Consider the following 25,871-nt stretch of genomic DNA (forward strand, 5'->3'; position numbering starts at 1 on the left):
AGTAAAAGTACTTTGCAAAAATGCGGCTTCCCCACAGGTAAACTCCAGGGTGGCTGCAGACTAGCCACGATGTCATGTGCCGCAGAGGACGTCCAAACGGCCCCAGTCCACAGCAAATCACCCATGAAGCCAGGTCCCTGGTCACAGACTTCCCCATTATGGTGAGATGTATTGGATTTTTACTTAAATTACACTTATTATTTCTAAATTTGCCTCTGTACATATAAATTAGCACATGCAAATCTGTGTCCCCTTTTGGCCTCTTTTTTGTTGTTATTGGGAGTGCATGAAATACATTTCCGCCTTTTTTTTTTTGGCAATGTGTAAGTGGCCACCCCCCTTCATGGATCACTGCCTTGTTGTGGTGAAGGGGCTTGCGTAACTCAGTGAAGCCATAAGCTATGCCGTGCAGGGCCACCCAAGACGGACAGGTCATGGCAGAGAGTTCTGACAAAATGTGGTCCACTGGAGAAGGAAATGGCAACCCACTCCAGTATTCTTGCCAAGAAAACCCCATGGAACGTAGCACAAGGCTAAAAGAGATGACGCCGGAAGATGAGCCCCTCAGGTCGGAAGGTGTCCAATATACTACTGGGGAAGAGCAGAGGGAATTTCCAAGTGGCGCCAGAAAGAGTGAAGCGGCTGGGCCAAAGCCGAAAGGACACTCAGCTGTGGATGTGTCTGGTAGTGAAAAGAAAATCCGATGCTGTAAAGAACAATATTGTTTAGGTACCTGGAATGTAAGATCAATGAATCAAGGTAAGCTGGAGGTGGTCAAACATGAGATGGCAAGATTGAACATTGACATCTTGGGAATCAGCGAACTAAAATGGACAAGCATGGGCAAATTTAATTCAGGTGACCATTATATCTACTACTGTGGGCAAGAATCCCTTAGAAGAAATGGAGTAGCACTCATAGTCAATAAAAGGGTGGGAAAAGCAGTACTGGGGTACAATCTCAAAAACAATAGAATGATCTCAGTGCGAATCCAAGGCAAACCATTCAACATCACAGTAATTCAAGTCTATGCCCCAGCCACTGAGGCCGAAGAAGCTGACACCTTCAACACCTTCTAGAACTAACACCAAAAAAAGATGTGCTTTTCATCATAGGGGATTGGAATGCCGAAGTAGGAAGTCAAGAAATCACCAGGATAACAGGCAAGCATGGCCTTGGTGTACAAAATGAAGCAGGACAAAGTTTTGCCAAGAGAACACGCTGATCATAACAAACACGCTTTTCCAACAGCACAAGAGGCGACTCACACATGGACATCACCAGATGGTCAATATCGAAATCAGATTGATTATGTCCTTTGTAGCCAAAGATGGAGAAGCTCTATACAGTCAGTAAAAACAAGACCTGGAGCTGACTGTGGCTCAGATCATGAGCTTCTTGTTGCAAAATTTCAGCTTAAATTGAAGAACGTAGGGAAAACCACTAAACCATTCAGGTATGGCCTAAATCATATCCCTTATGAATATACAGTGAAGGTGAGGAATAGATTTAAGGGATTAGACCTGATAGACAAGAGTGCCTGAGGAACTATGGACGGAGGTCCGTAACATTGTTCAGGAGGCAGCAACGAAATCCATCCCAAAGACAAAGAAATGCAAGAAAGCAAAGTGGCTGTCTGATGAGGCTTTACAAGTAGCTGAGGAAAGAAGGGAAGCGAAAAGCAAGGGAGAAAGGGATATACCCAACTGAATGCAGAGTTCCAGAGAGTAGCAAGGAGAGACAAGAAGGCCTTCTTAAATGAACAATGCAAAGAAATCGAGGAAAACAACAGAATGGGAGACTAGAGATCTCTTCAAGAAAATCGGAGATCTCAAGGGAACGTTTTGTGCAAAGACGGGCATGATAAAGGACAAAGAAGGCGGGGACCTAACAGAAGCAGATGAGATTAAGAAGAGGTGGAAAGAATACACAGAAGAACTATACAGGAAAGATCTGAATGTCCCTGATAGCCATGATAGTGCGGTCACTGAACTTGAGCCGGACATCCTACAGAGTGAAGTCAAGTGGGCCTTAGGAAGCATTACTAACAACAAAGCTAGTGGAGATGACAGTATTCCAGCTGAGCTATTTAAAATCCTAAAAGATGATGCTGTTAAAGTGCTGCACTCAATATGCCGACACATTTGGAACATTCAACAGTGGCCACAAGACTGGAAAAGGTCAGTTTACATTCCAATTCCAAAGAAGGGCAATGCCAAAGAGTGTTCAAACTACCGCACAATTGCGCTCATTTCACATGCCAGCAAGGTGATGCTCAAAATCCTACAAGCTAGGCTTCAGCAGTATGCGAACCGAGAACTACCGGAAGTACAAGCTGGGTGTCGAAGAGGCAGAGGAACTAGAGATCAAATCGCCAACATTCGCTGGATCATGGAGAAAGCACGAGAATTCCAGAACAACGTCTATTTCTGCTTCATTGACTACGCTAAAGCCTTTGATTGTGTGGATCACAACAAACTGTGGCAAATTCTGAAAGAGATGGGGGTACCAGACCACCTTACCTGTCTCCTGAGAAACCTGTACGAGGGTCAAGAAGCAACAGTAAGAACCAGACATGGAACAACCGATTGGTTCCAAATTGGGAAAGGAGTACGACAAGGCTGCATATTGTTGCCCTGCTTATTTAACTTATATGCAGAGTACATCATGAGAAACGCCAGGTTGGATGAATCACAGGTCGGAATTAAGATTGCCGGGAGAATGATCAACAACCTCAGATACGCAGACAATACCACCCTAATGGCAGAAAGCGAAGAGGATCTAAAGAGCCTCTTGTTGAGGGTGAAAGAGGAGAGTGCAAAAGCTGGTTTGAAACTCAACATTAAAAAAACGAAGATCATGGCATCTGGCCCCATCACTTCCTGGCATATCGAAAGGGAAGAAATGGAAGCAGTGACAGATTTTATTTTCTTGGGCTCCAAGATCACCGCGGTGACTGTAGCCATGAAATTAACAGACGCTTGCTTCTTGGGAGGAAAGCTATGGCAAACCTAGACAGCATAGTAAGAAGCAGAGACATCACCTTGCCGACAAAGGTCCGCATAATCAAAGCTATGGTTTTCCCAGTAGTAATGTATGGCTGTGAGAGCTGGACTATAAGGAAGGCTGAGCGCCGAAGAACTGATGCTTTCGAACTGTGGTGCTGGAGAAGACTCATTGGAAGGACAGATACTGAAGCTGAAGCTCAAATATTTTGGCCACCTAATACGAAGAGAAAACTCCCTGGAAAAGACCCTGAAGCTGGGAAAGATTGAAGGCAAAAGGATAAGGGGATGGCAGAGGATGAGATGGCTAGATAGCATTACCGATGCAATGAATATGAACTTGAGCACACTTCGGGAGAGAGCAGAGGACAGGAAGGCCTGGCGTGCTATGGTCCATGGGGTCACGAAGAATCGGACACAACTTAATGACTGAAAAACAACAAGTGGCCACCCTGTTCAAAACCCTCTAATGACAAAACTATCTTAAACAGGATGCAAAGCACACAAGAGTTTTTTTCATTCATGAGTTTTATAAATTGCCTTTGAGACTTTCTTACACTATTTGTATGAACATCTTATTGTCAATGTGGAAGAAAACACATAATAGAGGCATTTATAATGTGAATGAACAATCTGGCCAGTGTAGGTTAAACATTTGTATTACAAGCCCAACGAAGAACCGTTCCGAGCCTTGTGTGTGTGTGGGGGAGGGGGTCAGGCACATGTATGAATATGCAGGGTTGGTCAAATCCTATATACTAATAGCACACGCATCCTGAGTGTGTATCATTATGTAGCCAAAATGGCACAAATCAACATATAAGATTATTAATAGGCTTGGAAAAACCTAAGTGGGGAGGGAAACCGAGAACAGACCAAGGAGGACTGAGCATGTTCGGTGTGCATGAAATGCTGTCTTACTGGTGGAAAATTGGTGGGTGGAGTGGAGTGGAATGGAGTATCCTGGAAGAGGGCATGGCAGTTTGGCTGGAACCCTGAACAGGAGCACTCCACACTGTAACATTTTGTTGCAGGTTCTCCTTGTAGGGTTACTACAAACAAAAGCTAGTACAAATGTTATTGAGAAATGAAAAAATAAAGACTGCTTTAGGAATGCTATACCAAATGTCAGTTTATATTTGTGGATACTTTTGTCTATTGAGGATATGGAGTGATTTCTTTCTCTTTTTTTTAGAATACTTTTTATTTATTTTTGTCTTTATAAATGAAATAAACAATACCAAACAACCTGATCAATAACTACAATTTTCTAACAGTACAATATTCTTAGGAGGACACAACAATACTGAAAAGAAGAAGAAAGGGGGAAAAAAAGGATAAAGAAAAAAGAAAAAAAAAGAATTTCCTGCCCTTTTTTTAAAGGGTTAAATTTAAACTCCAATACACACAGGCTTCAGATCCCATTCTAATTTAGAAACTATACCTCTAACATTAGCAATATTACAATTTAGTAATCTAAATCTAACCTTACATTTCAATATCATATCATCAGTCTTATAGCAAGGAAGCAGGCCTACAATTCATTCCCAGCAACCATATATTGCCCTTAAGTTAGAATATAATAGTAATAATAAAACTTAACAGTTTAACCAACCAAAAATCTTACTTAGTAGTCTTAAAGTAATAATAATAATAATAATAGCAAAAAAAGAGAGAGATGAAATTATGTTATATAATAATGCTTGAAAGCAACTTTACAACAGTCAGTAATATATTTTATACTAGATATATAAATGAGTGTGCACAATACACCCTCAAACAATATATTTAAATACAGCATATCATAATGAGAATTTAAAGAAAAATAAAAAAGAAGAATGAAGAGGATATGGAGTGATTTCTAAAGGTAAAAATTGTGCTTCTACTTAACTTACCTAACATTGTAAGCAATTGGGGTCATAAAACAGAGCATTAGAGGATAAAGTGATTTTTTTTTTAGAGAGAGAGAACTTTATCCATCTCCCAGCTTTCATATTCAAATATGCAACCTTGAATACCACTTAGGCCTACCTTGAATTATTAATTGCAATGCTTTATACTAGGGATAATGGATTCTGGATCATTCAGGCAAGCTGGATGTAAGTTTGCTTCTGAGTGCTCCTAGATGCTATTTTAAGTCTCCAAGGAGAATATTCTCAGATATTCCTCAGGTCATATCTCAGGAATATAAAATAAAATTCTAGTACTGAGGTGAGAATCAATTCTTGTATACGGCTGCTAAGTGGTCTAGAGTTAGGAGGATTTTTCATAATCCAAATAGCACAATGTCCCTGGCAACTTCACATCTAGGTTTAGGTCTGCAGCTCTCAAACTTTTTCCTGTCCTCTTAGGCCTCTTGCTCAGGTGTGTGTGTGACGACTTTACTAGGAGAGAGACTGTCCTACTTTCTAACACATACAACTTAACACACTACATTATGTGGCTCTTCACTTGCTTTGATAGATGGTGCCTGAGGCCAATGGGATGTCTTCCCGTTCTGGAATTCCTCCAGATTCTTGAAGTTCCTTCCCTGGGACTCATAAAGTATGTCAGGGCCTAATGTGACCTTTGAACAAGATTAATTCAATGTGTGCAAATCTACTGAAAAAAATCAACTCTGTCTTCCAGAACACAAGTTGAAAAATTATATAGTGAAGTAGTCACATGGATATATTAAAAGCAATTATACATCAAAAGCAATCACCCGTTCAATCTTCTCTATTTCTTTTACAGTATTATCTATTTGGGGATCCATGTTACTGACTGTAGATTTCATTACAGAATCAGTGTAGGAGGAAAGGGTAAAAAATAAGTGTCAGACAAATTTCAGGTTAGCATACGGGATAGATTTTCCACTCTCCTTTTAGTGTCTAGAAATCTGTAGCTTTTTATGGATTTTTTGGCATACTTCCACGCCATGTAAGAGGTTTGCTGTAAAAGGGCTATCTGTGACTATTGGAGAAGGCAGAAAACCCTCACCCGTGTGCTTTCTGGATCTAATTATAAGGCAGAGTAGAATATGACTAACAAGTACTCTTGCCTAGATTTGAATATGTATTTGTCACGAACGTAATTTATTTTTTATTCCCTTCATTAATAGACATACTGTAAACCACTTGAGACTGCCGCAAGAAGGCAAAACAGATGCACACATAAGGGGCCTGGCTCCATGGGAGACATTACGTGCACATATAATTGCCAAGTAAACACTGTAATATTTTTCCACCCCTCCCTTCAAAGCCTCTCTGAATGGAACTTCTTCTCTCATCAGGCAAGATCCAAAAATGATGCTGTCCAGCAAACTGGAAACAAGAACAGCAATAAATTATTTCTCATACATCTGCTCTCTGAACAGCTGCAATATTGTCTCAGAGAGAAAACAAAGGCATCTTCACATGGCTCAAATCTGGAGGATCAGTACAATACCCATGGGCAGGCTGCTCCAGTCTGCACTGGTCCACATACATATGTAGGGGAATGGAATATGGTTTAGAAATACAATGCAGCACAGTGAAACAGGTTTGGGATTAACAGAGAACTTGCTACAGCCCATTTTAATATGCTATAGTGTAAGATAAAGGAATCCCAGCTGCTAGGTGCCCATGTCTTGTTGAAAATTTTTAGGTTAAGTAATGGTTACCAAAATGGCCTAATAAGGACTGAGGCCTCCAGGAGCCACAGAATGTTACAGGCAGTTGACTGTCAAATAAAGAAAAAATAGCTGCTGGGTGGCAATTGGCCTGCTCAAGCCCCTAAGAGTTTACAGGATCCTGGTGGAGGGGATTAGGGCTGGGGATGCATATCATAAAGTACTTTGCGAGATTATAAGCTTTTAAGAGTTTGGATCCTGAACTAAAAGACTTTTGAGGGGCCTTACTAGAATTGGAGGAAGCACTTTTCCACTGATCTGAATTGATCTCTCCTCCCACAGACCGTCATAGCCACAAAAGAGACAGCGCCCCGAAGACAGGAGTGCAGAATCCCTTTCAGTTGGAGGGTGGAATTCCATTTTGGATGGGCTTTCAGGGGGACACATTTCAGTGGGGGGTAGAGCTAAAGGCAAAAGGGGTGGGGACAAAAATTCCCGCAAAGTTTATCTTGAAGCTCTTATTGCCATTAACTAAGCATTAGGAGAGGCATTTCAGACCCAAATAACTGGTGGCTGGGGGAAAGGGGTGGCCATCTGGGGAACCCTGGAAGGCCAGAATGGGACCCCACAGGGCCAGCTGTCCCATGAAGCAAGGTGAATCACCTTCCACAGGCGATGGAGTGGGAGGATCAGCAAATTACATGCTCCCCCCTCCCTGCCAGGAGGGCTCCCCTGGAGTGAGGCAGCAGCACTAGCGGGTGCTCCAGAGAGTCTCCTCAGCCCTGCTTGCCCAATGCTGGGCTTTTGGGACAGCAGCTCCCCTCTGGCTCACTCTAAGAAGCCTCTCAGAGTGAGCCAGAGGGTGGGTGGGCTCTTCAGAGAGCCACCCTGTGTGAAAGGCCCAGCTCTGGATCCTCTGTTTAACCGGAGCTAACAGAAAATGGGTGACTGCTCTGAAGGAAAGCACACCTCTCCAACCAATGCCTGGCTCTGAGAAAGGACCCCCTCAGATTTCAGATTGTGCAACTCCCTGAAAAGCCATGTTGGCTGCTTTTGCTGCCTGACTCACCTCTTCAGAGAGAGAGAGAGAGAGAGAGAGAGAGAGAAAGAGAGACACCCAGAGCATACAGAGAGAGAGAGAGAGAGAGAGAGAGAGAAAGAGAGACACCCAGAGCATGCAGGTGGGTGGGCATCACAGCGGCGGCTGTGGGGGAATATCACAGAGGCATTTTCCTTTCACCTCAGGCGGTGCAAGAGTTTGCGCTGCCACTGGACCCCAGGAGGGCTGGATTTGGCCCCTGGGCCTGAGATTCTACACCCCTACCCTAAGAGCTTAAAGTATAATAGAATGGGGATGAACGTAGGCTTGGGAGATGTGTGCCATGTGGTGCACATCCCTTTACCCTCAATTCCATGCCCACACTCTCCAGTACTGCCTCTGCTGCATCACCCAGATTCACGACTAGATGAGTGGCCCACTTCCTACTCGCTTAGTCCTGAAGCGCAGCACCGAGAGCTACAGGGGAATTGTGCTATAGCACTAGATAGCTGGGGTTCACGGCTAGGTGAACAGGAAGCTACACTAATGCTGTAGCTCAGAGGTGTCAGGCTCCAGAGAAAAGTGTTGGAGGGCTATTTGTCAGGTCCCTGGCCAGGTACCATCTTGTCTCCAATGCGATTTAATATCTATATGAAACTGTTGAGTGTGGTCATTAGGGAATTTGGTGCAAGGTGCCATTGTAGAAAAAATAATTTATGGATAATAAATATAACTAAGTAGACTTCCCATTTTCTTGAAAGGCTCCTACTTCCTGTCTATATCTGGGTTCAGAGAGATGAGGATTTTCTGACGCTGAGAAGGATGGAGTCATTTTACACTTAACATAGTTACTTTATAAATAGATGCTCACAGATATTTTAAGACATTTATTAACAACAAGCAGATGTATTTAGGACAATTATAGAAAGAAATTAATACCATGGTATTTGTTGACAAAGGTCAAAGCAGGAAAAGAAAACAAGACAAAACATAGCATAGTACATATATTACCAACACAACTTTTTGCTAGCCAAAGTGACCACCTGCCAGGAGAGACCCCCACCCACTATCTTCCTTTTTACTTCTATAGTTTTACATTTGAACATGATATGTGATGTGATTGGTAAGTGTACTCGTTTAATTCTGCCTCTTCAAATTTCAAATGTATTCATATTTGATGAAGTTTTGTTTTTGTTTTGTTTTTACTTCTATGGTTCAATAGAAACTTCTCAACTTATTCTCTGTGGTGTGGAGCATGAATCTTATTGAGCAACAATTTTCTCTTTCCCCAGGTCAAGCTTCCTGCCAGTAATAAGCCAAAAGCAAATTTTAGCTCAGATAGCCTTTTAAGCTAGGCCTCTGTGATACGCTTGATATGACCATTTCCTTAAAATTGCCTACACCATCAGTATGCAGATGACACCCAACTCTATTTCTCCATGACATCTGAATCAGAAGAGGCCATGTACAAACTGGATTGGTGCTTGAACACAGTATGGGGGGGATGTAGGGATGTCAGAGAATTCCGCCACGGATCTCGGTGAGGCCGAATGCCAGTGCATTTGGCCCCGCAAAATCCGTCGCAGAACGAAGCCCCCCACCCCGCAAAAGGCGCGCAAAATGGAGCACCTACCTGCTGCCGTTAGCACTGCTTTGTGAATGGCGGCCGCGTCTGTGGCCGCCATTTGCTTCTTCGTTATAGCCATGATAGGCTACGTAAATACTTTGCCATTTGCGTCCCTGAGGAGGCTGTGATAGGCTACGTAAATACTTACGTAGCCTATCACGGCGGGAAAAAAAAGGGAATGCAAATGGCGGTGACTCCGGCGGACGCCATTTGTGTTCCCTTTTTTTTTGCCGTGATAGGCTACGTAAATATTTACATAGCCTATCATGGCAAAATACAGGGACGCAAATGGCGGCGGCTATGGTGGCCGCCATTTGCGTCCCTGTGCAGGCTGCCCAGCGGCCAGATGTCTGGCTGCAGGCAGCCCCGGCTGGCGGCTCTGTGGAGTCAGCCAGGGAGAATTTCAGGGGGAGGGACGGAGCGCCTCCCCCCACCGTGAAGTTCACCCTTCGAAAAGGTAAGTGACTTTCATACATCCCTAGCTGGATGAGGGCCAATAAGTTGAAGCTGAATCCTGATAAGACTGTGGGTGAGTGGTTTCAGTGGAGAGGTCCAGGAACAACCAGCTCTGGCTGTACTCCCCCTGAAGGAACAGGTTTCTGTTTGGGGGTGCTCCTGGATCCGTTGCTGTCATTGGAGGCCCAACTGACCTCCGTGGCTAGGAGCACCTACTACAAGCTTAGGTTGGTATGCCAACTGCACCCATTCTTGGGCAGGGATAGCCTGGCCACTGTGATCCATGCATTGGTAACCACAAGATGGATTGCTGTAATGTGTTTTATGCAGGGTTGCCCTTAGGGCTGGTTCACAAGCTGCAGCTAGTGTAGAATGCAGCAGCTAGGTTACTTGACTGGGGTGCCATACCGTGCACATATTATGCCAGTGCTAAAGATCTGTACTGGCTGCCAGTCTGCTACTGAGCTAAGTTTAAGGTGTTGACATGGGCATACAAAGCCCTACTCAGGACCAGCTTACCTCAAGGAACATCTTCCCCACTATACTAACATCCCAAATCACTAATCTTCAGGGGAGGTCCTGTTGTCTATTTCACAGGCTATGGATTTCTGTTTGGCGACAACAGGGATACGGGCCTTCTCTGCAGTTGCCTTGCCCTGTGGAATAATCTCCCCTCTGAAGTACGGCCTGCCTCAACATTGGCATGTTTTAGGTGTTGATTGAAACATATCTGTTTGCTTTGGCTTTCCGCCAGCCATGAGCTATCTTTGTACCACCCTCATGATACTACTGTGTCTGTGTGTGTCTGTGTGTATGTGTTTTTGTGTTTGTTTGTGTTTGTTTTTATTCTTTTGTAAACTGTTTCTGGATTTGTTTCAAATGAGAAGCGGTATACAAATATTGCTAATAAGGTGCTAATAAATAATAATTAAATTCAGAAAGTGGAAGCACCTGGAGAAGGGCTTCCGATGAAGTTACTGATGCTCAGCAGGAGCATTACTATGGGAAAAGATAGTCCTTCAGGTACCCGGGTCCCAAGCCATAAAGGTAAGTGCCACACTTTAAATTGCACTTGGAAACAGACCAACAGCCAGCAAAACTGTTTTAGGACTGGTATGATGTGTTCCCTAAAGTTGGTTTCACTTAGCAGCCCAGCAGCTGAATTTACAGAAAAGTCTTCAAAAGCAGCCGCTGGTATAGATCATACTAATCAAGTGTGGAATTCACTAGGGCAGGGGTCCCCAACCTTTTTGGACCCATGGGCATATTTGGGAATTTGAGAAACTTCTGTGTGTTCCACCACAAAATGCCTAATCAGTGGATCGGAGCTTTGGTGTCTGCCTGTTGTGTCTATGGATCTTAGGCTGTGTCCTATTCAGCAAAAATTTTTGTATTGTGTCTACTGGAGACGGCAATGTTTCTTTAATAAGGGATTGTCTAATTCAGCTAATTGCTGCTGCTGCAATACAGCTACTGCTTCTTTTAAATATATGTTTTGGCAATGTCCAGTAGTTGCTTCTTTTGGGGAGGACGTTATTGCACAGATAAATTTTGTCCTGGAACAGTTTTGAATATTCACTGATGTACACGCTCTTTTAAATTATTTACCTGCTTCATGGAAATTAACAAAAGGTCTGTGTAAATGGGCTATCTGCTCCATTTTGACAGCTAAAAGACTAATATTACAATACTGGAAGGATAAACTATCACCTTTTATAATGCAATGGATTGAGGACCTTAAAATGCTTTCAACATTTGAAAGGGTGACATATAGATGCCACCTTCAAATGGATATTTATTTGGATATTTGGTCCACTTTTGTTGATGCTTATGTATAATTGCTAGAAAGTTGTATGCATTTCATATGTATTCATTGTTATGGATATATAGAAATCCACATAAGTATATTAAAAAGGGGGGAGTTTTGCAGGTGCCCATGGGCACCATCTTTAGGACCCCTTCATGGGCACTATTGGAGATACCCGTGGGCGCCATGTTGGGGAACCCTGCACTAGGGCATGGATAGCTGTGACCAGGCTATCCCTGTCCAGGAGGAGACACAGCGGATGCAACAGCCTTAGCTGATGGAAAGTGCTATATGTCACAGAAGCCACTTGGGCCTCCCATGACAAAGCTTGGATCAATCAACAAATCCCATGATTCTATAAGTAACTGGGACAAGTTCAAATGTTTAGGTGTTCAAATGGGACTGCTGCCAAGACATCTGATTTGGTTCAAAACTTTTAACTGAAATAAAAATAAACACACACCAATAAATAATAAACACACACCAATAAATATTGGCAAGTTTAAAAAATGGACTGGGATTGCTTAAAAAACTGAGGATGGTCATTAGTCAAGTCAGTAGAAAAACAACAGCAGAAATATACACCTCTTCTAAAGGACAGCATAAAGAAGAGAGACAGAAGTCCAGTGTTCCTATACTTCAATTGGCAAACACAAAAAATATTTTTCCTGAGTTTGCAATAAAATTCAGTGTTCCATAATAAGAGTACTGCAATATAGCAATGTCCAAGCACATCATAAAGACATATGTGATAATATTATGAATGGCTTTTAGGCCTCATAAATAAGCCATTCCACCTATTCCAACGAGTCAGCTTCAGACAGAAGGAAAGTCATTCTGGACTATTGCTTACTGCCAGAGAGAAATGGGGAGAAAATGCTTTCAGAACAGACAAGTATTGAATGAGCACAACCTAGCCTGCAGACTCCTCCCTCCCTCTAATCCAAGAGAAGCCCTGCTGCAAGCCTGCATTACGAGCATGCCAAGAAGCAGGATATAACCCTCTAAATAAACCTATTAAGTCACCAACTTCTGCACGGAGCCTAAATCCAGTAGCCAACATTCAACACAAATTGGAGCCTGCCTTTCCAGCCCTCCTTAAAAGTCTACACTCTATGCTTTTATGAAACCTATCCGGTTGTGCCCATTCCCTCTATTTCAAGTTGCCTGCAGATTAGATGAATCTGCATCTGGGCAGTAGAGCAATTTGGTGTCTGCAGCAGTACGGCCAGCTAATTTGTGCCAGTTGCAAGGCTAGTTCCAGATCAAATGTTAATCTCATCCTATAAGTGTGATAGTTCTGCTTTGATGTTGTTCTCAGCAACACTCTGTGTTGCTCTGCCCCCATTCACCAACCCCCCTGATCACCAGGCACACCAGCAGGTATTCTGAAGAAAGGTGTTCATACTGCAAAGAATTCTAGATGACAAATTAGCCACGTCAGCATGGCTGCATGGGAAGGCAAGGCACCAGCCAATCTAACCAGGGGGTGAGGCCTCTTTCTCCACCCCTAATAAGCAAATGTTAGACCACTAGAATGGGAGAGGCCCATACACAAAGAAATCCCAAAGAAAAATGTAAGGACTCTGGTCTACATGTGGGTGTACTAACACCAATACTCCTACATAGTAAGGAGTACGTGATACTGGTGAGTGTATTTTTAATCTGGCAAGAATGCTTCTTATCCAGAGCCTGTAGATAGTTCTTCCTTACCTTACACAGAGTCTTAGAGACCTTCTCGCTGCTCTCCAAAATGACTCCAAAGTCAATGTGAAGTCTGGGAGAGATCCTGACCTGCCTTTCTCCAAGCTTCAGAGAAAGAGTATTCCTAATATTGCGCTGACTCTCAGGGCTTTTCTACATGAGGCTGTTAATCCACTGCTTCCACTTTCAGTTTTGTCGCAGAATCGAGATCTGAGCACTACACAAGGAGCATTTCCTTTCCTGCTTTTCTGCTACATTGCCTCTAGGCGGCAATGTAGGATAGCGGAATACCAAATACAAAAGTAGATTCATTCTTTTTGCCATCAGAAATAATACCCCGTTTCCCCTGCTCTAAAAAAAGCTAGCTGAAAGTGCTGCTTACAAATAGGAGTGAAACTGGAGGGTCACAACGTCATCTAAAGCAGTGGTCTCCAAAGTGGGGTGCACGCACCCCAGGGGGTGTGCAAGACAATCCATTGGAGTGCACAAGCCACCTGATAATTGAGCAGCCTCCTACTGCCCCGACAAACTGCCACTGTGTGCAATGATGTGCAATGTGTGCAGCGGCAGAGGCAGCAGGATGGGACAGGAGCTGAGAGAGAAGCTCTATGGCATTTCTCTCTCGGCTCCAGTCCTATCTTGCCTCTGCCACGGCCACCGAGAGCAACTGAGAGGAGGGTGCAGTTGCTTGCTCGGCTGTGGCACTGGACCATTTGCCATCCTGCTGAAGGAGAGTGCTGACCTTTTCTGTGATGACAAGTAGCTGTCAGTAGTATGCTTGCTACCTAGCAGATATTTTTGGAAGAATAAACACAGTTAATCTGTCCCTTCAAGGTAAAGGTGACGTTTTAACAATGAGTGAGAAAGTTACTGCTTTTCGAAAGAAACTCGTGCTATGGAGAGAGCATTTTGAAAACGGATGTTAGCAACTGCGTCCACCAATATGTGATTTTGTAGCAAAGAATGATGTAAATGTGTCACCAATAAAAGCTCTAATATCTGCACACTTTAAAAACTTGGACATGGAATTTTCTAACCTGTTTACAAATATTCCAAACGAAGAGTTTCAGTTAGGGATGGTGGAGAATTCCGCCATGGATTCCAGTGAGGCCGAATGCACTGGCATTCGGCCCCCCGGAATCCATGGCAGAATGGCCTCCTGCCGCCCTTCTGCCCCCCCTCCTGCCCGCGGAACCCCCCGGGACAGCACTTACTGGGGTGGATGCGATGGTGACTTCGGCGGCGGCGCAGGGGCATGGCGGGGGCGGCGGCAGGGGCGGGAGGTCCGGTGGTGGCAGGGGCAGTGGCAGCAGGGGCGGCGGCGGGGGCAGCAGGGGCGGCGGAAGGTGCAGCAGGGGCGGCGGAAGGTGCAGCAGCAGGGGCGGCAGGTGTGGTGGCAGGGGCGGCAGTTGAGGTGGTGGGGGCAGCGGCGGCAGCTGGTCTCCTGGCTGGGCGCAGCGTATGCAAATGGCAGCGGCTACAGCGGCCGCCATTTGCATTCACTATTTTTAGCTGTTCTAGCCTATGTAAATATTTACGTAGGCTAGAACGGCGAAAAATAGCGAACGCAAATGGCGGCCGCTGTAGCCGCTGCCATTTGCGTACGTGTTTTTTTTTACTTTGCCGTGATAGGCTATGTAAATATTTATGTAGCCTATCACGGGTAAGTGCAGGGATGCAAACGGCGGTGGCTACGGCCGCCGCCATTTGCGTCCCTGCTGCCCAGCGGCTGGATGTCTGGCTGTAGGCGGAGCCAGCTGGTGGCTCCGCGTAATCCCAGCGGAGCGGAGCCAGCCGGGCAGAATTCCGGGGGGAGGGATGGAGCATCTTCCCCCCTGTCGAGGATTCCAGGGGGAGGGATGGAGCGCCTCCCCCCCACCGCAAAGCAGATCCACGAAACGGTAAGTGGCTTTCGTACATCCCTAGTTTCGGTGGGTTTTGAACCCACTGGTTAAACATATAAAAATGCAACACCTTCTGATTAGTTTGCAAGAACAACTGATTAACATCAGCGAAGATGGAAGTTTACTAGCTGAATTTCAACAAAAACCTTTGCATACTTGGTGGATGTCAGGAGCGCCCTAGCGGCCTGTTTCAGTACACTCCAACAGCCAACTCAAGACACAGACTAAAGGATTCTTTTCAAGGCTTTAATCCTTTTACAACTTAATTACTCTTTCAGATGCTAATCACCAGCGACTAAGCAATGAAAGCAGAGTAGCCTATGCTCAGAGTAGGCAGTTGATCCCCGTTTGAAGGAGAATCTCCTGAACTTATGGGCTAGGGAGAGATCCTCCCTCTTTCTCTTGGGTCCATGGGAGGCGGCCGTTGCTTGTGTGCCAAACGGGCGCTACGCCTCCTTTCCGCGCCCTCCATCACTCGTCACTCCCTGCGTCTGCGTCAAGGGTCTAGCAAGCCCCCCTCCCGCACTTTGTCACTGCTAGGATCACTATCTATCTCAGAAATGCCGGCAGGAGGAATCTCTGCCAGCTGCTGTGCCTGTGAGGGATGAGCTGGCTCCTCTCCCACAGATTGCTGATCCTCCTCAGAATCAGAACTGCTCTGGGGTTCTATCGGCTCAGTTTCCACCCTGACAGTGGATAGGATTGAAAAATGAGTATCATGATTTAGTAAGCGTAGCCAAAGATGTACTTCTTCCATTTGGATCTACATATCTTTGTGAGGTGTCTTTTTCAGCTATGGCAGCTGTTAAAACCAAGTATTGAAATAAACTGAACTTAAAACCAGACCTTCGAATTGCTGTATCACAAAGTGTTAAACCAAGTTTTTCAAAAATAATGAAGCATATTCAAACACATTGCTCTCACTAAAATTATTAATAATATTTTAGTGAGAGGAAAAAGTGTTTTTATACCAATAAATAAAATAATTTTTAAAATATTGTTTATTTCATCTTTATCTCATTATTTTTAATTTCTATTTTTGTGTATGTTTTATAATGTACGTAATATATTAGTACAGTAGTACATAGAATAGAATCATAGAATAGTAGGGTTGGAAGGGGCCTACAAGGCCATCGAGTCCAACCCCCTGCTCAATGCAGGAATCCAAGTCAGAGCATCCCTGACAAATGGCTGTCCAGCCTCGTCTTGAAGGCCTCCAGTGTGGGAGAGCCCACCACCTCCGCAGGTAATTGGTTCCATTGCCGTATTGCTCTGACACTCAGGAAGTTTTTCCTGATGTTCAGTCGGAATCTGGCTTCCTGTAACTTGAGCCCATTATTCCGTGTCCTGCACTCTGGGATGATCAAGAAGAGATCCTGGCCTTCTTCTCTGTGACAACCTTTCAAGTACTTGAAGAGTGCTATCATATCTCCCCTCAGTCTTCTCTTCTCAAGGCTAAACATGCCCAGTTCTTTCAGTCTCTCTTCATAGGGCTTTGTTTCCAGTCCCCTGATCATCTTTGTTGCCCTCCTTTGAACCCTCTCCAGCTTGTCTGCATCCTTCTTAAAGTGTGGTGCCCAGAACTGGACACAGTACTCCAGATGAGGCCTAACCAGTGCTGAGTAGAGGGGAACTAGTACTTCCCGGGATTTGGAAGCGATGCTTCTATGAATGCAGCCCAAAATAGCATTTGCCTTTTTTGCAGCCACATCACATTGTTGGCTCATATTCAGCTTGTGATCGACGACAATTCCAAGATCCTTCTCGCTCGTAGTGTGGTTGAGCCATGTATCCCCCATCTTTTAACTGTGCATTTGGTTTCTTTTTCCTAGGTGTAGAACTTGGCATTTATCCCTATTAAATGCCATTCTGTTGTTTTCTGCCCAGCACTCCAGTCTATCCAGATCACTTTGAATTTTGTTTCTGTCTACCAAAGTATTAGCTATCCCTCCCAATTTTGTGTCATCTGCAAATTTGATCAGCATTCCCTGCACCTCCTCCTCCAAGTCATTAATAAAAATATTGAAGAGCACTGGGCCCAGGACTGAGCCCTGCGGTACCCCACTCGTTACCTCTCCCCAGTTTGAGAAGGTCCCATTGATAAGCACTCTTTGAGTCCGATTCTGTAGCCAACTGTGGATCCACATGATCGTTGTTTCATCTAGCCCACTTCGAGCTAGTTTGCTCATCAGGATATCATGGGGCACTTTGTCGAAAGCTTTGCTGAAGTCGAGGTATATGATGTCTACAGCATTCCCACGGTCTACAAGGGAGGTGACTTGATCAAAAAATGAGATCAGATTTGTCTGGCAGGACTTGTTTTTGACAAATCCATGTTGGCTTCGAGTAACCACGGCATTGTTGTCAAGGTGCTTCCAGATGGATTGCTTTATGATCTGCTCCAGAATTTTCCCAGGGATTGATGTCAGACTGACTGGTCTGTAGTTCCCAGGTTCCTCCTTTTTACCCTTTTTGAAGATAGGGACAACGTTAGCCCTCCTCCAGTCATCTGGCACTTCCCCGGTCCTCCATGATTTCTCAAAGAGAATAGACAGCGGTTCTGAGAGTTCTTCTGCCAGTTCCTTTATGACTCTAGGATGCAGTTCATCTGGCCCTGGAGATTTGAACTCATTCAAAGTAATGAGGTGTTCCTTGACCATATGCCTGTCGATCTCAAGCTGCAATCCTGCCCCTTCAGCCTGTACTTCGCCTTTGCCAGGGGGGTCATAGACCCTCTTTTGGGAGAAGACTGAGCCAAAGTAGGAATTGAGCACCTCTGCCTTTTCTTTGTCCTCTGTTATCATTTTGCCATCCTTATTTAATAGCTGAACAACCATTTCTTTCCTCTGCCTTTTACTATGCACGTAGCTGAAGAAAGCCTTTTTGTTGTTTTTAGCATCCCTCGCTAACCTCACCTCGTTCTCCGCTTTAGCCTTCCTGACGCCATCCCTGCAATTCTGTGCTACCTGCCTGTACTCTTCCTTTGTTACTTGGCCTTCTTTCCACTTCCTATATGTGTCCTTTTTTGTTTTCAGGTCATCCCTAAGCTTTTTGTGAAGCCACATTGGCTTCTTCTGTTGTCTTCCACCTTTTCTTCTTGTTGGAATTGTTTGTGATTGTGCCTTGAGAATTTCCTTTTTTAAAAGTTCCCACCCATCTTGGACTCCTTTTCTCGCTAGCATTGCTTGACATGGGACCTTACTGATCATTGTTCTGAGTTTATTAAAATCAGCTTTCCTAAAATCCAGGGTACGCGTTTGAGTACACTCAGCTTTTGCTTCCCTTAGAACCAAGAACTCAAGTACAACATGGTCGCTTTCCCCCAGAGTTCCTGTAACTGCTACTTTATCCACTAAGTCATCTCTGTTGGTTAGGATCAAGTCAAGGATAGCCGATCCTCTAGTTCCTTCCTCTACTTTCTGTAGGAGGAAGTTATCTGCCACACAAGTCAGGAATTTCCTGGAGGGGCCATGTTTTGCAGAATTTGTCTCCCAACAAATATCGGGGAAATTGAAGTCCCCCATTACTACTACATCATGCTTCCTTAAAACATTGGCTATTTGCTTTTCAAAAGTTTCATCCTTGTCTTCTCCTTGATTGGGTGGCCGGTAGTAGACTCCGACCACCAGGTTCCTTTTATTCTTTGCTCCATTTATTTCAACCCAGATGCTCTCGATGGGGCTACCAAGCTCCTCCTCCTGTATTTCTGTGCAGAGATATGTATTTTTCACATACAGTGCAACCCCGCCTCCCTTTCTGTTCCTCCTGTTCTTTTTGAACAAGTTATATCCTTCAACTGCTGTATTCCAGTCATGAGAGTCATCCCACCAAGTCTCAGTTATACCTATCAAGTCATAATTTCCCTCCTGTATTAAGAGTTCAAGTTCGTTCTGTTTGTTTCCCATACTCTGGGCATTAGTATATAGACATCGAAGACCATGTGCTTCATAGTCTGGCTTTCTTCCTACCTGTGTCTGAAGACTATTATTGGGCGCTATCAGAGCTGTTCTCTCCATTGCAGTGCATGCGCCTACGTCCATTGTTACCCCCAACATTACATCTCCCTTCCCCGTAGGATTCAGTTTAAAGCCCTCCTGATGAAGTTCTTCATGCTGTGGCCAAACACATTCTTCCCAGCCTTTGTGAGGTGCAACCCATCCCTTGCCAACAGCCCATCTTCCAGGAAGTATAGCCCGTGGTCCCAGAATCCAAATCTCTCTCGTCGGCACCACCTTTGTAGCCAGTCATTCACCCGGAGTATTTTTCGTTCCCTTTCTATCCCTCTTCTAACTACTGGAAGGATGGATGAGAAAACTATCTGGGCCCCAAAGTTCTTGAGTTTCCTTCCCAAAGCTTCAAAGTCTGACGTGATCTCTTCGTAGCTCCGCTTGGCGGTATCATTTGTTCCCACATGGATGAGAAGAAAGGGATACCTGTCAGTGGGCTTTATGAGTGCAGGCAACCTTTCAGTCACGTCTCTAATCTGTCCTCCCGGGAGACAACATACCTGGCGAGTCCACGGGTCTTCGCGACATACTTGGGTCTCGATCCCACGCAGCAAGGAGTCTCCCACTACTACCACTCTTCTCTTCTTCTTCTTGTAGGCCTGGGTTTCATCGCCTCTGTTTGACTGACCTTTAGCCTCTTGCTCACTCTCATGCAGGTTTCCCTGTGATTCTTCCTCTGCAGGCTGTCCTCCAGTCTCATCTGCAAGTACCTGGAATCGGTTCCACAGCTCCACCGCTTCCACTGGTGCAGAGTGGCGTCTAGTTCTTCTTCTCCTAACTGTCACTGTTTTCCAAGGAGTATCCTCTACTCCATTTTTCTTCACCTCAGCATTTCCCACTGCCTCATCTTGCTGTTGCTCTTCAAGCTTCTGGTCTGCCCTTTGCTGCGGTAGTTCCCCCATTCTGTCCAAGAACTCTTCGTGTTCTCTTATTCCGCGGAGGGTTGACAGTCGCCGCTCCAGTCCACTTACTTTTTCCTCCAGCAGCGTGATCAACTTGCACTTGTTGCAGGTGTAGGCCATGTTGTTCTTTGGCAAGAAAACAAACATTGCACACACCTTGCAGGTCACCACCACTGGAGAGTCTTGTCCTTCCATAGCCTCTTTTCCCTTTTTGTGTCTAGCTTTGTGATTGTTCTAGACTAGCCTGTGCCTGCTCCTCTACTCAGTAGAGGTTAAAAGCAGAGTCCCACTGGTGTGGAAGTGTGTGTTACAAGACAAATAAATGAAAAAAAGTTAGTAAAAAAAAATAATAATAATAAAAAAATGTTAGGGGCCTCCCCCTTGACCTCCCCTGCCGAACTCCCCTGGCCAACTCCTGTTTGCTCCCCCTGTGCACTCGCTCTGGTTGCTCACTCTCTGGGTGACATATATATCATTTATGACATATAATTTATGACATATAATCATTTATGACATATAATTTATTCATTTTATTTATTTCATTTATGACATATAATCATTTATGACATAACATATATATCATTTATAAATAAACATCCATGTATTGGGGTACATGCTTAAAGTTTTTTTTACTGATGGGGTGCACAATCAAAAATGTTTGGAGACCACTGATCTGAAGAACCCATAAACAACCCAGAGTAGGGAATGATGAGCACAAAACAAATGCCTTGTGTAGAAAAGCTCTCAGAGGCACTAGGAGCTTTTCTACACGAGGCTGTTAATCGGCTGTTAATTTTCTGTTCTACTTTCTATTTTGTTGCAGAAATTGAGATCCGAGCACTACATGAGGAGTGTTTCCTTTCCTGCTTTTCTGCTACATAACCTCTAGGTGACACTGAGATATAACAGAATAGTACAAATACACAAGAGGAAATCCCACTTTCTTTCACTTTCACAATTAAATGCTGCATTTTCCCTACTCTAAAAAAAACTCACTGGAAGTGCTGCTTAAACACAGAAGCAAAATTGGGGGTCACGGCATCATCTAAAGAACTTGTAAACAACTGTGAGTAGAGGACGACTGCACGATAAATGCCTTGTGTAGAAAAGCCCTTGGAAAGCAGCGAGGAGGTCTTACTGATTATCACGCTGCTCTAAAACCAGCACAGTAGGGATGAGATCTCTGCTCCACTCCCCAGGAACTGCAGACAGACCCATATGCTGGTTGTACCAAACTTAGAAGTGCTCCAACTGCTTCTGAAGCAAGTGTAAAAAGGGTGGGTCCCCCTCTCCCCATCCCAGCTCAGAACTGAGAAAGTGGGACCTCTTTACACACTTGCCCATGGCTACTGAGGTACTCACGGTGATCCCAGAAATTAGATCCCTCCTCTCCCCATCAAGGGTAAGTTTTGGCAAGTTTGGCTGCCTAACAACACCAGCCAAAATCTGTGAACCCCTGTGTATCATAATGCAGAAAGAAAAATAATCCCAGATTAAAAGAAGCACTTCTAGGCAATTAAATCCTGACAGGATTATTTCTGGAAAAAATGCTTACAGCACATCACCCATAGAAATTAATTTTAGGAGTTTGCAGCCCTTTATTATGTATTTATCTGTTGCATTTTTATCTCACTTTTCAAACAACTGTTGTCTCTCAAAGGTGCTCACATCAATTAAAGAAGAGAAAGAGGCCCAGCCATCTCGCTTACAAACTAAAAAGGCAAGACACACAAGGGAAGGGGAGTGAAAAGGAAGAGGAGGAAGATCAGTTTTTCAAGGTGGCGCGCTCTAAGCAGGCATTTAAATGCACTGGGCCAGGTTGGACTTTCCTTGCTGGTGTTCTTGTACCTTCCGCTGACGGTGGGGCCAGGGCATCCTTTCCCCTTCCTTCTGCAGTCCTGGGGCAACTGTCAGTTGGGGCTGAGTGTTCTTCCTGGCAGGGAGGGGGAAGCAAACTCCTTGCAACTTCTCCTTTAAATCAGAAGTGCAGTCTTGAACCCAAGGACAGATTGCTCTGTATATCTTGCTGATCAACTATGGACAGCAGGTGAGTTGGTTTTTGTTTGTTATGTCTGTGTTTATATATGAGTTTTGTTAGCTGCTCTAGCTCCTGGTTTGTTTCTGGGTCCAAATTAAAATGGTGGTCTTAACTTTTAAAGCCCTTCATAGCTTGGGGACAGAATACCTGAAGAATCCCTTGTCTTCACTCTGAGTTTCCTGCCATCAGAGGTGTGGTGGGTGGCTACTAGGGAAAGGGCCTTTTAAGTTTTAAGTGGTGGTGGACTGGCTTTGGAATATTCTCCCCAGAGATGCTTGCTGGCACCTACTATCTTTCAGGTGGCAGGGGAAGACCTTTTATTTTTCCGGGCTTTAAATTAAGCAACTTTGCATGATTTCTCTTATTTTGCCTAAGTTATTCTGCTTTTTAAAACTTTATTTTGCTTTGAGGGTGTGGGGAGGAGCTATGCAGGAATTTACTTTCCTTGATTTGCTTTGTGTGCCGCTTGTATAGTTGTGGGTTTTTGCTTTTTAAGACTCATTCCTGAGCATGTTTAGATAGAAAAAAGGCCTACAACTCCCAGCATGCCCCAGCCAGCCATGTCTAAACATGCTATTGACGTGGTCGTCAACCTCCGAACTCTGAGTCTGATGACCATCTCAATAGGATTGCACCCTAAGGGTGCAATCCTATGCATGTTTAGACATGGCTGGCTGGGGCATGCTGACGACTATCCAATATTGGGTGGCCAGAGCACAGAGGTGATTCTTGTCTCCGTACTCTGGCCACCCTGCATTTTTGGCTAGACAGGAGATTTTGCCTGTCTAGCTGGGGAGCTTCGGAGTGTGGGGGAGGCCATGCGGTGCATAGGCAGCTGTGTAATGTGGCTTCCGCGGTCTCCTCCCTACCCCACCCCACCTCCTTTTCCCCGTCTCCGTTTCTGAGTGCGGAGCTGTAGCTGGTGCGGAGAGAACCACGCTGCTCTGAGGGGGTGGGGGAGGGGGCCAGGAGCATGGTTTCTGGGCTCTGAGGTCACAGCCCTGGTTCCAGCCTTGGATCCCAGGAACTGAAATATGCTATGGCCCTCTAGACAGTGTCCAGTGGCCATAGGATTATGCCCGGAGAGAGCAATCCTATGGGGATTGATGGTCGCCTCCAAACCTGGGGGTGACCACCTATCCACTGCCGGACAGGAGGAGTGGTGAGGAGCGCATCTCCTCCATGTTCCTGCTGCCCTGTTTTTGCGGCCAGACAGCTGATTTCTGCTATCTAGCTGCAGGACCTTAGAGCGTGGGGTGGGGAGGCGGCCTCCCCGCCCCGCCCCCAGGAACACCCTATTTCCCCTGCTGCTCTTCCGATTGCGGAGCCAATCCGTGCTGCCTATGAGGTGGCGCGGGAGGGGGTGCAGGTCGGTTCTCTGAGAACGGACCTCAGAAGCGACTAATCCTATGGCCGTCTATCATAGAATCATAGAATAGTAGGGTTGGAAGGGGCCTATAAGACCATCGAGTCCAGCCCCCTGCTCAATGCAGGAATCTATGTCAAAGCATCCCTGACAGATGGCTGTCCAGTTTCGTCTTGAATGCCTCCAGTGTGGGAGAGCCCACTACCTCCCTAGGGAATTGGTTCCATTGCTGTATTGCTCTAACAGTCAGGAAGTTTTTCCTGATGTTCAGCCGGAATCTGGCTTCCTGTAACTTGAGCCCATTATTCCGTGTCCTGCACTCTGGGATGTTCAAGAAGAGATCCTGGCCTTCCTCTCTGTGACAGCCTTTCAAGTACTTGAAGAGCGCTAATGGTCTAGCAGCCATAGGATTGTGCCCTTAATGTATTATTTTATTATGTCCTTTAATATTTGACTATAAGCTGATCTGATAATGTATTTGAAGGGTGAGGTATACATTCTAAAAAACAAATAAAATGTAAAATTCTGTAATAGCCTACCTGAATTATCACTCAGTCCATTTCCTGGATGCCTTATTACTATGTGTACTTATAATTTGGCCAGTAAGCCGTGAGCTGGACAGCATAGTACCAACTCCATCTGATACAGCGGCTGCACCCCTACCTTCCTGACCATCTGCTTCCATCTGTAGTACATGCCTTGGTCTCCTCTCGTCTAGACTATTGTACGTGGGGTTACCCTTGAAGACAGTTCGGAAGCTGCAGCTGGTGCAGAACGCAGCAGCTTGCCTGGCTGGCATGATCACATCACTCCAGTGCTGAAGGAGTTGCACTGGTTACCAGTTGTTTTCTGGGCCAAATTCAAGGTGTTGGTTTTGACCTTTAAAACCCTATACAGTTTCGGCCCAGCCTCTCTCAAGGAGCATCTCCAGCAACATCAGACAGGCTGCTTAACAAGATCAGCCTTGGATGGCCTTCTCTCTGTCCCATCAGCCAGGACAGCTAGGCTGGTGAGGATGAGGGAAAGGTTCCTCCTGTGCAAGCACCGGGTCATTGCTGTCCCCTAGAGGGATGCCGCTTGCGCTGGCGTTTTCATGGCGGACTATAGCGGGGTGGTTTGCCATTGCCTTCCCCAGTCGTGACTACCTTTCCCCCCAGCAAGCTGGGTACTCATTTTACCGACCTTGGAAGGATGGAAGGCTGAATTGACCTGAGCCGGCTACCCAAGACCCAGCTTCCACTGGGGTCAAACTCAGGTCGTGGGGAGAGTTTCGGTTTATTTATTTACTGCATTTATATCCTGCCTTTTTTCCTCTTGCAAGGAACCCAAGGCGGCTTACATGATCCTCCTCCTCTCCCTTTTATCCTCACAACAACAACCCTGTGAGGTAGGTTGGGCGGAGAGCCTGTGACTGGCCCAAAGTCACCCAGTGAGCTTCCATGGCTGAGTGGGGACTAGAACCTGGATCTCTGGGCTCCCAGTCCAACACTCTAGCCACTACGCCACACTGGCTCTCTTCGGTTGCAATACTGTGGTGACCCCACTCTGTGGAACTCCCTCCCTCCTGGCCGCCATGCCTGCTTTTTAATGAGCTTCCGCCACACACTGAGAACTTGGTTATTCAGGCAGGCATTTGGGGTGGGTTAGGGTATTTTTAAACAATGTTTTAATGTATAATTTTACTGTTTTAAATTGCACTGTTGTATTTAAATTGTACCCAGAGTGGCCGGGTGACCGACCAGATGGGCGATTAAGAAATTTAATAAATAAATAAATGAATGAATGAATGCGCACCAAATTCCTATGAGTTACCCGTTGGTAGGTACGAAGGGGACTGCAGCCTGCCTTTTCAGCGAGCTTCCACTGAAATCTACATCCACTGTCTTATTTCATAATCCGAATGTCTGCTGCCGCCTCCCAAGGGAATACATGCTGGGCCCTATTTTGCCCCAACCCGTTCCGTCCCAACCAAAATTTCGCACGCGCGGGCGTCAGCTCCCTTCCAGCTCTTCAGGCCCATGGCTGCAAAGCCGAGCTCGCGCTTCTGGCTGAACCAACCGGCCTCACACGGCCACGGCCACGGCCGCGGCCGCGCGCCCGCCCGCCTCTCGGAGGGCTCCTCGCCACATTTACATTGTGATTGGCGGCTGCGCTGTCTGTCTAGCAGCACTTCCGCTCCAGCTACCCCCCGCCTTACAGCTTGAAGCAGGCAGCCGGGGAAGGGTGTTTTGTGTGCCGTAGCTGCTGCTGCTCCTCCTCCTCCTCCTCTGCTGCTGGAGGAGCCCCGCTGCTGGAAGGACAGAAGCCTCTTTCACAAGCCTCTTGTGAAACACACCGTAGCAAACCACCCCCAGAGCTGAGCTTTCAACCCTTTCCCCACCCACCCCTCGGCCCAACCCCATTGGCTGAGGAAATAGGTGGGTAACA

The 25,871-nt window shown here is 45.5% G+C and overlaps 1 protein-coding gene across 1 annotated transcript in view; it reads left to right on the plus strand.

The window, feature by feature from the left end:
- The first annotated feature begins 25,639 nt into the window (after positions 1-25,639).
- Positions 25,640-25,871, plus strand: part of UGP2 (UDP-glucose pyrophosphorylase 2) — a 52,335-nt gene continuing 52,103 nt past the window's right edge. Inside the window, exon 1 of the mRNA XM_084823344.1 lies at positions 25,640-25,861. The gene's annotated coding sequence lies outside the window, so the exon portion shown is untranslated. The remainder of the gene's footprint in view (positions 25,862-25,871) is intronic.

The sequence above is a fragment of the Heloderma suspectum genome, chromosome 1 (genome assembly GCF_057233095.1).
Source record: "Heloderma suspectum isolate Gila_16-S chromosome 1, 16-S_ref, whole genome shotgun sequence".
NCBI lineage: Eukaryota > Metazoa > Chordata > Lepidosauria > Squamata > Helodermatidae > Heloderma > Heloderma suspectum.